Source organism: Suricata suricatta, chromosome 2, assembly GCF_006229205.1.
Source record: "Suricata suricatta isolate VVHF042 chromosome 2, meerkat_22Aug2017_6uvM2_HiC, whole genome shotgun sequence".
Lineage (NCBI taxonomy): Eukaryota > Metazoa > Chordata > Mammalia > Carnivora > Herpestidae > Suricata > Suricata suricatta.
In genome coordinates, this window is record NC_043701.1 from 39,638,729 (window position 1) to 39,652,248 (window position 13,520).

The following is a 13,520-nucleotide window of genomic DNA, read 5'->3' on the forward strand; positions in this document are numbered from 1 at the left end:
GTCATAATCTCACGGTTCATGGGTTTGAGCCCCGTGTCGGGCTCTGTGCTGACAGCTAGCTCAGAGCCTAGAGCCTGTCTTTGGATTCTGTACCTCCTTCTCTCTCTGTCCCTCCCCTCCTCATGCTCTTTCTCTCTCTCTCAAAAATAAATAAAACATTAAAAAATTAAAAAATATATTTCCCAGAATACTCTAATTGGAAATGATTATTCATAACAACAGCTAAATTTATTGCACACCTACTATATGTCTGAAATTTTTCCACTCAGTTGACACTGATTTCTCAGGTACTGTGTCATCCTCATATTATGCTCAAAATACTGAGGCTTGGGACAGTCAAATAACTTGTTCAAAGTCAACTTTCCATAAGGGGCAAGGCTGGGACTTGAACCTGTCCTGTCTGAGTTCAGGGGCTGAGCAATGGCTCCTATGGAATAAATAAATGTCAACCACATTCTGCCAACCCATCCTCGATACATGATTATTTAAAAAGGTTGGTTCTTCCATTATTCCTGAGCTTCATTCAGCCAACATAGTGGTCAAGATCTCTGGGGAAGTGGACCCCATAAAAAGATGCCAGGAGTGACCCGATTAGTTATTTGTGAAGGTAACTAAGAGTGTTTGAAGGCCCTTATTTTTGAAAGCCTCTCTTTCTGAATAGTGCACCACGTTTTGCATAGAATCTTTTCTGTGTGGGAGTAGAGGTCAAAATAGCCTGGAATGGCTTTTAAAGGGAACCTTCTTTTCTTAGACACATGGAGTGTCTCCATGTGGCTAATTTGTAGCCATTCTTTTTTCTTAAGATTGTATTTTTTAAGTAATTTCTATACTGAAATTATTATGTGGGCCTCAGACTCACAACCCCAAGGTCAAGAGTCTTACACTCCACCAATTAAGCCATCCAGGCACCCCATAGTCATTCTTTAAGTAAATAAATACATTTGGATCCAAACTCTACATACTAAGTGTACATTTGAGGCTTTTTCATGCTTATTCTCCCTTGCCATGAAAATATTGCCAATTTCCTGATTGTGTTAATGTACTATATGACAAAAGACAGTTATCATTGTGGGAAGCTGAGTAATAGGAACATGGGACCACTCTGTACTGCTTTTTGCAGCTGCTCATGTGCCTATACTTTCATAAAAAAGTTTCAAACTATTGCCAAATTTCCATCTTGCCAGGGAAATGAACTTCCGGGATTTGCAGCTGATAACTTTCATCCAGTTAAGGTTTCTCTTGGGGTATTGGTCATCACTTTGAAGAAGCACTGATGTATGAAATGGGCACAAATGGTTTTCATAGAAGGACCAACAGAGCACATCCATAAACCCTCATCAGAGGGTCTACCTCATGTCTTCCTCTTGGTATCTAGCTGAGGGCCAGGATGTCTCTGAAAACCTTCCTTAGATATGAAAGTCAGCCTGTTGAGGAAGACTCCCAACTGACTCTGGTGGCACTTATCCCCTGACAAAAGACAAACTCACCAGCTGACACGTGAGGCCCAGTCAGAGGTCTCCAATGAGTGGGGAGGAATTAGCCATGTGCCTTAGCTGACTGCTGCCTCTGGATATTTACTTAGACATATCAGTGCCAAATCCTGACAAGGATGGCTCACAGGCATGCCGGGTTCTGGGAAGGGAACGTGTAGTGGAGAGAAAAGCAGAGCAGTTTCGTGCAGGCGAGCAAGGCCGGTCCTGAGCAGAGCTTCCAGAGCCTTCCGGGCTCCTGTCATCAAGGAGACTGCTCACCCAGGAAATCTACTGTTTGTGAGCCGCCTGGAGCAACTAGGAACATTCTCAAAATAAGACCTTGATTTGAAGGATTGGCGGAGGGTGAAAGAAAAAAATGGAAGATCTGTTCTGAAGCATGTGCCTGAAATGCAGTCTCTGCTTTTTGTTTGTTTCTTTGGGTAGAGAGAGAGGAAGGAAAAGTAGAACCTGAGAGGTTCACCTAGTTAATGAGGCTGATCCTGGAAGTTTGTGGAGCCCACTAAGGCCCATCCTGCCCAGAAATGCGCTACCAACAAACGAGGTGTGCCCTAGTCGGTACTCAGGGGAACCTGTTCAAGGTGGTATTAGGAACAAGGTCACAACTTTGAAAAGATAGAGTCCTGCACACAGCATGAATTTGGAGGTGGAAGAAGATCTGCTAAAGGAATTTGGGAAGACAAATGACAGGGCAGGGAATACAAGGAACTCTCGCACGAGCCATTTCATAGACTGCCCCGAAACTGCCCATCCATCTTCTGCCGTCACCCTACCAAAAGCCTTGTTGGCGTCTCTGGAAATAGATTGCTAAATAAGCCTAAGCTTTTTTTGGTTCACAGAATTGGTGAATCAAAGGGGCAGACGATTTATCTCATGCCTCTAACGATCATTTATAACTTGGCTAAGTGGCCCAGGATAAAACCACAATAAAGGTGATTCATGCAGGAAAGCCATTCTGTTGAGGCAGAAATGAAAATCCACATTAAATCACAGTCCATTCTGTGCACAGGAGAATTGGAGTAAGCCAAGCTCAGTGGATTCCCAGGCACACTGAAGGCTGAAAACCCATTGTTCTTGGAAAATGGGGGAAATGAGACTCCTTTAAAGTGGAACGCAGCCTCTGGCTCTGAAAGCAGGGAGGTGCTCCTGACCAGGGTGAGCTGCCCAGTGGTCCTGCCACACGGGTGTCTGGGACTGTATTCCGGATGGCAGCCAGCCCGGGGATCTATTCAATTACTGCAAGATCCTTGCCAGGAGGTTTTTATCAGCTGCACTATTTATCAAGACAATTGGACCCAGTACAAAAACCCACCTTTGCAAATTGCCATGAAAGGGCTGTCTGTGTGGCTGAATCAGGGATGTCTGCTGCCTCTTGGCTTTTGAACTCAACTGTAAAGTTACTGCATTTCCTCCTGGCTGGGACCACCCAAAAATATTGTTGTCCCCTATCCTTCACCTTCCCTTTTGGTCCAGAGGTCTAATGTACTGAGGGACGATCTCAGTGCAAGAAAATGCTCACCGAGCAATCACACGTGGGCCCATTATTTTGCACGTGATTTATTTTTTGTGTGACATTAAAGTCTTCTCAGCCTCTCCCTCCCTTCATCTGGAACCACACTTCTTCCCTTTTTCCTGCTGACATCCATCCGTTCTCGCTGTTGGGCACTGGTTATGACCAAGTGAGGTGATTTCCAAGCCCGCACACTCACTTTTCAGTGAAAAATTGACTGATGCTTCATCGGAAGGCCTCAATTTTAGCGTACGTTAACAAAAAATGTAGAATATGTTTTAGTACATTTCATTTGGGATTTTCCTTCTCCATTGGTTCTTTACTAGCCTTTATTCATACAGTAAGGTTGCATGCAACTCAAAATGCAGTTATTTAGTCATAATGAATGATCTCTAATGCGACTCAGTCGACAGCAATGGAGGCTGAAACAGAGATAGTCCATGAGTACATACAGATTAGTGTGGCACTCGCCATAAGTCATTGGTGCTCATCTTCTGTCTTTACTGAAAGCTGACAGTGGCCATTGTGGCCATTCTAAAGGATCATCTAAGCAGCACATCCACAGCTGTGATAGAGGAGGAATCCCATCCACGATGTATTTAGCAAAAGCCAAAACCTCATTAAAGTAAATCCCCTTCCCTGAAAATAAGTTAAATCTATTAACTCATTTAAGTGCCAATATCCTTATAGGTGATGGCAAGCTATCTTGTCTATTGACAAAGTACTTGAAAACTCTATTTATGAGAATCATTTTTATCTTTAAAAAATAATTCATGTCTCTTCTTATGCGCTGCATAAGGGATGCACACTGCAAACATCAGCAATAAAGAAGGCTTATTTTATGGTAAAAGCAATCTGGTAGATTGTAGATAGAACACTAAATTTGTCTGGTCATACAAATCTTATGGGCATAAACTAAAACATACTGAATGCATCAATTAACCAGAGTTCTTATTGGATTTTTTTTAAAAATAAAAACTTTTTCATGGCAATACAGTCAGTACTCTGATTTGTTCCCCTTTCAAAGACTGAAGGAAAGGATATGCCCCTTGTAACAGGTTGTTGGCCATCAAACTAGATGGAGAGAATTAATTTAATGAAGAGTTTTTATTTAGGAAGGAGCAGTAAGAGGAAAGGGCAACAGTTGGAGCTTCCACCAGGTTGGCTGGTGTTTCACAGGCAGGAGAAGCAGCTGGAAATCTGGATGATGGGTTTGAAAGCCCAATGATAAGGAAAAGGTCACTAAAATTGAAATGGTGGGTGGGAAAATGGAGCAGACCAGGCTAATGCCACAAAACTGAATCACCTCATGCATGTCAAAGCTTTTAAGGAACTCTTTTCTTTTTGCTTCAAACAGTTTGCTCTTCTCCCTAGTGACTACTGTCCCATGAATGGCGTAGATTATTTGCCTTTTTTCTTCCAACTAAATCAATTCTGAAAGCAATTTTTCAAAGTTCAGTTTATACGATAAGGAATGTTCCCATCAGACCAGAGTCACATTGTGAATGCGTGTCTTTTGTTTCAGTATGTAGTTTTTTTAAAGCAAACGTTGTTCCCAAACTACCTTAGAAACAATGTGTATATTTACAAAACTAACAAACACTGTAGCTTGGAAAATTCCTTTGGCCCAGACAGGAGTGTTTAGCTACAAATGCCTCTGACTTAAAACCTGAACCAAATAAAACTTGACAGCAAGGCAAAATATTTTATAGGCAAAGTGACATTTTATAATAATGGAATAATAAATGCAGAAAGGAAAATGAACCAAAGCTGATATATCATCTGAGATCCACTGGATACTAAAGGGGGGGTGAATCTCATTTAGACTTTTCCTGTTTTTATTACACTAATAATTATTTCTATGAGTGAAGCACTCTTGAACTTGGAGAACTCTAGTAATTCTAATCACATTGTAGCATATCTCCAATCACATGTCTGTGTGAGATCTGGATGAAGCAGTGGGAAGCCTTGGTAGTATGGTAAAGTGAATGGATACAGAAAACGAAGTGATGGAAAAATCACAGCACTTTATCAAGCACTTCAATTTGCAACCAAATCAAGCAATGTTTAAATCACCCAGGGGCACCTGGGTGGCTCCGGCTGTTAAACATCTGACTTCGGCTCGGGTCATGATCTCACGGTCCGTGGGTTTGAGCCCCGTGTCAGGCTCTGTGCTGATAGCTCAGAGCCTGGAGCCCGCTTCAGATCCTGTGTCTCTTCTCTCTGCCCTTCCCCTGCTCATGCTCTGCCTCTCTGTCTCTCAAAAATAAATAAACATTTTTAAAAAATGAACCTGCTAAACACAATACAACCCGAAACACATCTAAAACTTGACATTAAATCGCATTTCACATGGAATTAATGAAGACCAAGTAAGCTTACCTGCCAATCTCCCATCTTCTACTCTACTACAAAAGTCAGCAACCACTGTTGATTTGCACGTTTAAGGAAATCAGCAAGGGTCCACTAACCACGTTTCTCGTCCACAGGACAATTGTAAAGAGGATACAAAGCACTGATGTTTAGTCTGGGAAAATAGAATTAGTCAAAGCTGGTTATAACACAATTGGGTTAGATTCGCATAAAAAGAGAGCCAGGATTGCAAAGCAAGTTGGTGTGTGGATCTTCCCACAGTGCCAAGAGATATATCTGCCTTTCTTTCTTCTTCTTTTTTTAAAATTAAGCTTATTTATTTTGAGAGAGGGAGAGAGAGAAGTATAGAGAGAGAGGGAGAGAGGGAATCCCAAGCAGGCCCCGCACTGTCATTGCAGAGCCTAACACGGGGCTCGATCTTACAAACCATGAGATCATGACCTGAGCCAAAAGCAAGAGTCAGATGCTTAACTGACTGAGATGCCCCACATCTGCCTTTGTGTAAGTACTCGTCAAATGCATTTTGGGTTCACTCCAAATGGATGGACTCCAGGCTGGGAAAAGTTCATCAGTCCTCATATTTATTACTCAGAAACAGATATTTCCCCAAATGAATGACCATGGTATAATACTGAAGAAACAAACCAAGACAAACAAGAAACGCACAAGATCTAGTCTTCAAATCATTAGATTAAGCAATGATTTTAGCTAATATATGAATTATTCATTTGAAATACATTTATCACTTGGCCTACTTTTCCATGGTAATATATGAAGTGCTGGAGGACAATTGGAAATGATCTAAGCATCTTAACTCTGGATATCTGGTTTTAGTAGGTCTGGAGTAGGATCTAAAAAAATTTTTTTAATGTTTTTTTAAATTTATTTTTGAGAGACAGCGAGAGACAGTGTGAGCAGGGGAGGTTCAGAGAAAGAGGGAGACACAGAATCTGAAGCAGGCTCCAGGCTCTGAGCTAGCTGTCAGCACAGAGCCCGACGTGGGGCTTGAACCCATGAACCGTGAGATCTGACCTGAGCCGAAGCTGGACACTTAACTGACTGAGCCATCCAGGCGCCCCTGGAGTAGGATCTAGAGATAGATCCCTATTGTTTGTTTTAAACTCCTGAGATGATTCTAAGGATCTGCAAGTTGGGAGCGTACTGATCTGAAACAGGTTTTCAGTCCCTGTTGCCTGGTAAGTCAGAGAGACAGAGGAGTAGGGAGGAACCAGAGCTGATGCAGAGAACATTGATCACAGCTCCAGGCTCTGCCCCTGCAGGACCGCAGCTATAAAGTGTGTGGCTGGGGAAGAAATTCAGACCTTTTGATCCAGATATTATGTTACTGTGTAGAAGTTGTGTGGCCAGGACCAAGTAATTAAACTCCTTGAATGGGTACTTATCACTCCCCCTTTCGGAATTGTTAAACATTCTAAGTGAGATTGTAACGAGGCCTAGTCTGGGGCCTGGTCCATCATCAGGCTTAGTTCTGTCCTTCTCCCTCACATATGGTGTAGCCCTCCTTCCCCTCCTCCTCTAATGTTAAAATTGTTTTCATTCTCCACAACCCAATCCCAACCTACATACTTCATGAAAGCCTTTCAACACCTCCACCACTCCCACCACCAAGGCTCACTGACCTCCCTCTTCATTGTACTTCTTTGGCCCTTATATTCAGGATCACATAATCTGATACTTAATTGTCCTCCAATCTCTTCATAAGTATTGTTTTAGTTTTCCTGACCTGGCACTCCTTGAGCACTCAGACAATGTTTTCTTCATAGAAGGGGCAAAAGAATGTCTTGTTGGTTGATCGAAAGTACCTGTTGGGCCACTGCCATAAAAGACATCTAATGAGAAAGGGAAACCCTCAATTTTCTGTCGACATAATGCAGTGGAGACCAGTGAACATTCCCATGGCTTCTGTAAGCATTAGTATTCTGAAATAACCATCAGCATGCCAGTCTCCCTCCACCCCCACTCACTTATTTTGTTGGAAAAATGCAAAACCTGCATTTTCCATGAACCGCATCTCACTCTATGCACAGAGTGAATGCAGTGTCTGTGTTTAGCATCCCAATGTGATAATTATGCATTATACTTACTCCATGGCTAAATCTTACATTTCTATACGGAAATACAAAGGAATGACTAAATACGCTAGTGTGTTATCTTGCCCTTCCTTACCATTGTGGGTTTTTTTCTTATCATCCAGATTGGCCCCATGCTGAATTGTGCCTGTGAAAATAACTAAGAAATTTCAGATGTATTGAAGATTTAAAAGGTAAGTGACGAGAAAACGTGAATTGTGGGGACATCTGTGACAGCAAACACATGAGCATATTGGGAAGACGTAGCATTGTGCGTGTGTGTCTGCGTGTGTGTCTGTGTGTGCATGTCTGCCTGTGGAGAAAGCAGATTTTTTTTTTAATGAGGAACAAAAGCTGGGTTATGTAAGCAGCTCTGTCCAAAACAGCTTGTATAGCAAGAATGGAAACAAGGTATGAATATTCATAAGAAAAATGGAGACGTGTTCATTTGCAAGGAAGTAGAGATGAAATTCTGAATATTGTTTGACCACAGTTTTGCCCAGGAAGATTTAGAAGTGTAGATCACACAATATGGCATACAAACATAAAACCAACTAACCCCATTGCCCCAATATTCCCCTTCTTCAACATACTAATGACCAGTTTATTAATATTTGTACCTGTTATTCAGTCAGGTTGTCTTGATTTTAATTCTTTTACCTCTGGATACCTAGAAGTGAGTGAAAGAAGAAAGAGATAACAAAAATAATCATATACAAAAATTAACTCCAAATGGATCAAAGGCTTAAATGTAAAAGCCAAATCTATAAAATTCATACAAGAAAACATAGAAATAAATCTTGGTTACTTTGAACTGTGAAATGGATTCTTATATATGACATCAAAAGCATAAACAAGATAAGAAAAAAATAGGTAAGTTGCTCTTTATCAAAATGAAAAACTTATGTGCTTCCAAAAGACACTATCAAAAAGGTGAAAGACAACTCATAGATTGGGAGAAAATATTTGCAAATCATATATCTGATAAAAGCCTTGCATCTAGAGTATAGAAAGGTCCCTTGGGGTGCCCGTGTGGCTTCATTTGAACTGAAGTCATGATCTCGTGGTCTTGGGGTCAAGCCCTGTACTGGGCTCCATGCTGCAAAGAGCCAAGCCTCCTTGGGATCTGTCTGTCCCTCACTCACTCTGCCCCTCCACAGCTTGCATGCTCTCTCTCTCTCTTTTTCAAAAAAAAAATATGTAAAGGACCCTTATAACTCAATAATAAAAAGTGAACAAACCAATTAAAAAGTATCTGCATAGACATTTTTCCACAGGAGATATACAAATTACCAAAAGGTACATGAAAAAATACTTAACATCATTAGTCACCAGGGAAATGCAAATCAAAACCCTGAGATACAATATCACACTCACTAGAATGGTAATAATAAAGAAGTCAGATAACAAGTGTTGGTAAGGAGATGGAGAAATTGCAACCCTCATACACTGCTGGTAGCAGTTTCTCAAATGGTTAAACATTGAATTAGCATTTGACCCAGCAATTTTTACTCCTATGTATGTACTCAAGAGAAATGAAAACATGTCTGTGGAAAAACTTGTACATAATATTAATAGCAGCATTATTTACAAGAGTCAAAAAATATAGAAACAATGCAAACGTCCATCACTTGATGAATGGATAAACAAAATGTGGTTACTCATACAATGGAGTATTATTCAGCCATAAGAAAGAATGAAGTACTGATTACGTGCTATATCATCAATGAATTTTGAAAACATTGTGCTAAGAAGCTAGTCACAAAAGACCACGAAGCATATGATTCCATTTATATGAAATGTCTAGAATAGACAAACCTCTAGAGATGAAGGGAGATTAGTGGCTACCTAGGGTGGTAGAGGGTATAAGTGGGTGATAGCTGAAAAGATATGGGGCTTCCTTTCAAATTTTTATTTATTTTTGAGAAAGAGAAAAGAAGAGAAGAAAAGAGAAGAGAAGAGAGAATTCAAAGAAGGCTTCACACTGTTAGTGTAGAGCCTGATGCAGGGCTCAACTCACAAACAGTGAGATCATGACCTGAGCTGAATCCAAGGGCTGGACACTTAACTGACTGAGCCACCCTGGCGCCCCAGGGGCTTCCTTTTAAAGTGATGTAAAATGTTCTAAAAAATGACTGTCATAATAGTTGCACAACTCTGTGAGTATACTAAAAACCATTGAATTGGTTACTTCAAGTAGGTTCATCATATGGCATATGAATTATTATTTCAATAAAACTATTGCAAAAGAAAAAAAATGAAGAAAGAGAGAAGAAAAATGAAAAAAGAAGTATTCACCATGATCTTGGGCTCTGTTAGAAAACCCAAACTTTTTATCAAATGAAACTCTATCAACGAAATTATCAATGAATTGAATGATAGAAACACCATAATAAGAAAATAATCAAATGAAACCATTCCAACCTCTAAAGCATTCCCGAAGTCTTATGTACTGTGATGTGACATTTTCATGATGGGGTCCTACAGAAGTGAGATTTTTTTCCCCCTCAGGTAGAACTTTGATCCCTCATACATTTGCCTTGAAAATTGGAAGACTCAAAGCAAAGTTGATGTCAAATGGCAGACTATATTATAGCATTTGCCTTAGTGTTCAGTCTCTGAAGCTTAAACCTGGTAATGTTTTTCTCTTCTACATGAATCCAAGAACAGATTGAGTAACTTTCTAGAATTTTATTGGGAAATCAGTAGATCAAAGTTTTAACTTTAGGATCAGGTAGTAAAGGCAAACACTTCAACCTGTTAACAGGATTTAGATAATCAGCCCAGAATTGATCTGTCAGCCAGATCAAACTGCATTCTATGGGTCCTTCTGTGGAGGAAGGGATCCAAGGAGGGTATGTTCCAGGTTTCTCCATCAGAGAAGCTCCACTTCTATCTATTCTAAATATAGAGTTTCTGCTTCACAAGATTCTATGGCTAACCAAGTGTTGAAACATGGGGATCTAGATTGTTTTAATTCATAGAAGCATCCTGAGCTTTCCCACGGTCACAAAGTTTTTAGCAAAACAGGAGTCCAGCTTCACTTGCAGAGGAAATGTCACTGGTTCATAGAAGACCTGCATCCTATAAAGGACTTCTAACCCCCAGCATTTATTGGAGTCTCCTGGAGACATTTTGTACATGCTCAAGAACAAATTACCATTTATTCACTCAACAAGCATCAATTCTGTGTTTGGAACAGGGCAGTTATCTGCCAGGTGTCAGGTAAGGACTTCCTGCTCTACCTTTATCCTTTTCCTTTGTTCTTTTTGTCCGACAAGACTACCATTTTTAACAATGAGAGAGAGAGCCTCTTTCCAGTCATTTTTCAACCAGCTACTGATGAAGAGATGCCTTAACACCTGGAGGACACATGGTTCTCGCTAATCCTTTCAACACAAGCACTTAACAAGATGTTCTGGCTGTTTAAAAAAAAGTGTAAGGGGAACCTGGATGGTTCAGTTGGAAGAGCATGCGACCCTCAGTCTAGGGGTTATGAGTTCGAGCCCCACATTGGATGTAGAGATTCCTAAAAATTAACTAAATAAATAAACTTAAAAATAATAAAGTATAAAATTCAATGTGTTCTTTTTAAAAAATCTATACTGCCTTAGGTCAGAGATAAAGCGAGATTTTTTCATCCTGTAGCTTTAGAGTATGGAGTCTGAAAAATTAATGGGATTTCATTGTTTGGAGAATGAATGGGCTTTTGAATATCTAACTCAAAATGAGCCATTGATGGTTTCATGTGGTGTCTACCTAGCAGTTTCTGGTGTGGCCTTGTCTGGTTTCCCACTGAAACACCCATGGAAACTCAGAGAACAATGAACCCTCAGACAGACAGCTCACCTGATACTAGAGCATGTGTGGCACCTGCACTAACTCAGTAGTGGAGTTAATATTTGAAGAGCTGAAACCTCATTTGGGGGAGTCAAAATAATATTTTGTGATTGAAAAAGTTTCATCCCTCCCACCCTGGCTCAGGGACCTGAGTCTCCCCTAGTCATCACTTGGATAAGTGTTCTGCTTTTCTCCCATCAGGGAGGCCAAAACCAACCTCTTAAAGTCAACCTATTTAGAAAAGGTTGGGGATTTTGATTTTTATCTCTATATTTATATTTTAGGCAATATTGCTTCTATATTATTTTGGCCAACACTATGGTGAAATTATCTTAAATTTAAATTATGATAGAAGAAATTCAGTTTTGTTCACTGGTGCATGTCCATTACCTAGAACAGTTTCCTGCAAAGAGTAAACAATTAATATGCATTGTTTGTATGTTCATATGTAGTTTTAAAAAGTCAATAGGACCACAATTAACTTCTAATCACACTTGTGCTTTAATTTTTGAAGAGAATTTAGGCACAGACTTCTTTAATAGTGGTTAAATAATTTCATAAATAATTTTATCGTGAAATTCACCAAGAGCTGAGAGAAATAAAAACAGGAGTTGGTTGAAAGAAGGAATAGTCCATTAACAGGAAGGGAACTAAAATAGCTTTTGTTTATTAGTGACCTTCAAGGAATCAGCCCTGTGTCCTCTCCCCGCCTAACCAAAGCAAGTGTTAACAAGCCCACTCATTTGCCAGAACAGAGCTGGGTTTTCTGTCAATGTCGCTGACAGTGGAAAGAAGAAGAAATAATTACTTCTTAAAGCCACACATTAATTTAAGCACTTGGGCAAATTCAGTTTGTGAAAAATAAAGAATGAAAAGGGAACAAAAGAAAAACCATGTTTCATGTCAGAACGGGAAGGTTAGAGACAAAAACGGCGAACAGAATGGAGTGTGTGGAAACACGGTGAGCGGAACCCAGTGGGAAGACCAGCCTGCAGCATGGCTGGCTGCACCTCCCCACCTGTGAGCAGGGACACCACACTGCAACTCCTACCACCCGCTTTCCCTCTGTATAGACAAGGTGGGGAATGCTCACTGACCTCCTGGCAACCTCCTTGTTTGAGGAAGGGTGTTAAAATTATGAGCACTGTTTGGGGGTTTGAAGGCATATGGAAGTAAAGGCAGCTCTGGGGTCATCTTTATCCTTCTTGTTTCAACCCCGCACCCAACTCCTGTGATTTCTATGTCCAAATCACCTCTTCCTTTACCTTCTCAGCTTTGAAAGATAATTATGAAATACTAGAGTAAAATGTTTTTAATTCTGCCATTATAGGTGCTTTAGAATATAGGTATTACTATTTAATATGGCAAAGCCACCAGATCAGAAGTCAGCTGCAACTGAAAAATAGTTATACCTATAAATCCCAAGAGGCGGGGGTATGTCATACCGTGGAGGGCTACAGAGGGACGTGCCAGGTCTGCTGGGAGGCAGAGGGAGAGGGGACAATTGTGAGCCACAGTCTTTACTGTGATTTCTTTAGGAAGGAATGGGCCTGGCATGGTAAGCAGGCTTAGGATTGGCTAGTTTGGGCAAGTTCAATGGACTCTGGGGCACAGGGTCTGTTGCTAGTTGTCTGGTACATGGGATGATTAGGGCAAGAGAACAGTGGCCCAAAGTGTGACCGTCAGAGAAAGGAGATAGTGGGGGACAAGGGCTCTGGACTGGTTAGTTTGTATTCAAAAGGCGTGCTCAATGTCCAGTTGTTGACTATCTCTAGGAACTGACTAACCCTGGGAGGGATAGTCCCTTGAGGGTCAGCCAGGCCCCAGATGCCAACACATCAGAATACAGAAAATAAAAGACATGTTTAATACCAAAGGCACTTGCATAGATTCAGTTTACCAGATTAGTAAACCCAGCATTTCAGCTGGTGACTTCCATTACAATGCAGAACTCCAGTATTGATTGAAAGGTCGGGTTACCCATACATTCAAAACCATAAAAAGAGTTTCAAACGGGATGTGAATAAACTACTTCTATGGCCAGGGAACCATCATTCTTGCCCTGGTGATTTGCCCTATCTGAGTACTAAGAAAAATACTTCAGGAAGACGCTTTATGCTTTATTATTGACCATTAACTTGTCACACCATAAAGCAAAAGGATGGTTTTGGGATGCTGATAAGAGCAAGAAGATTTTCTCTTTATCACAAGGTGAAA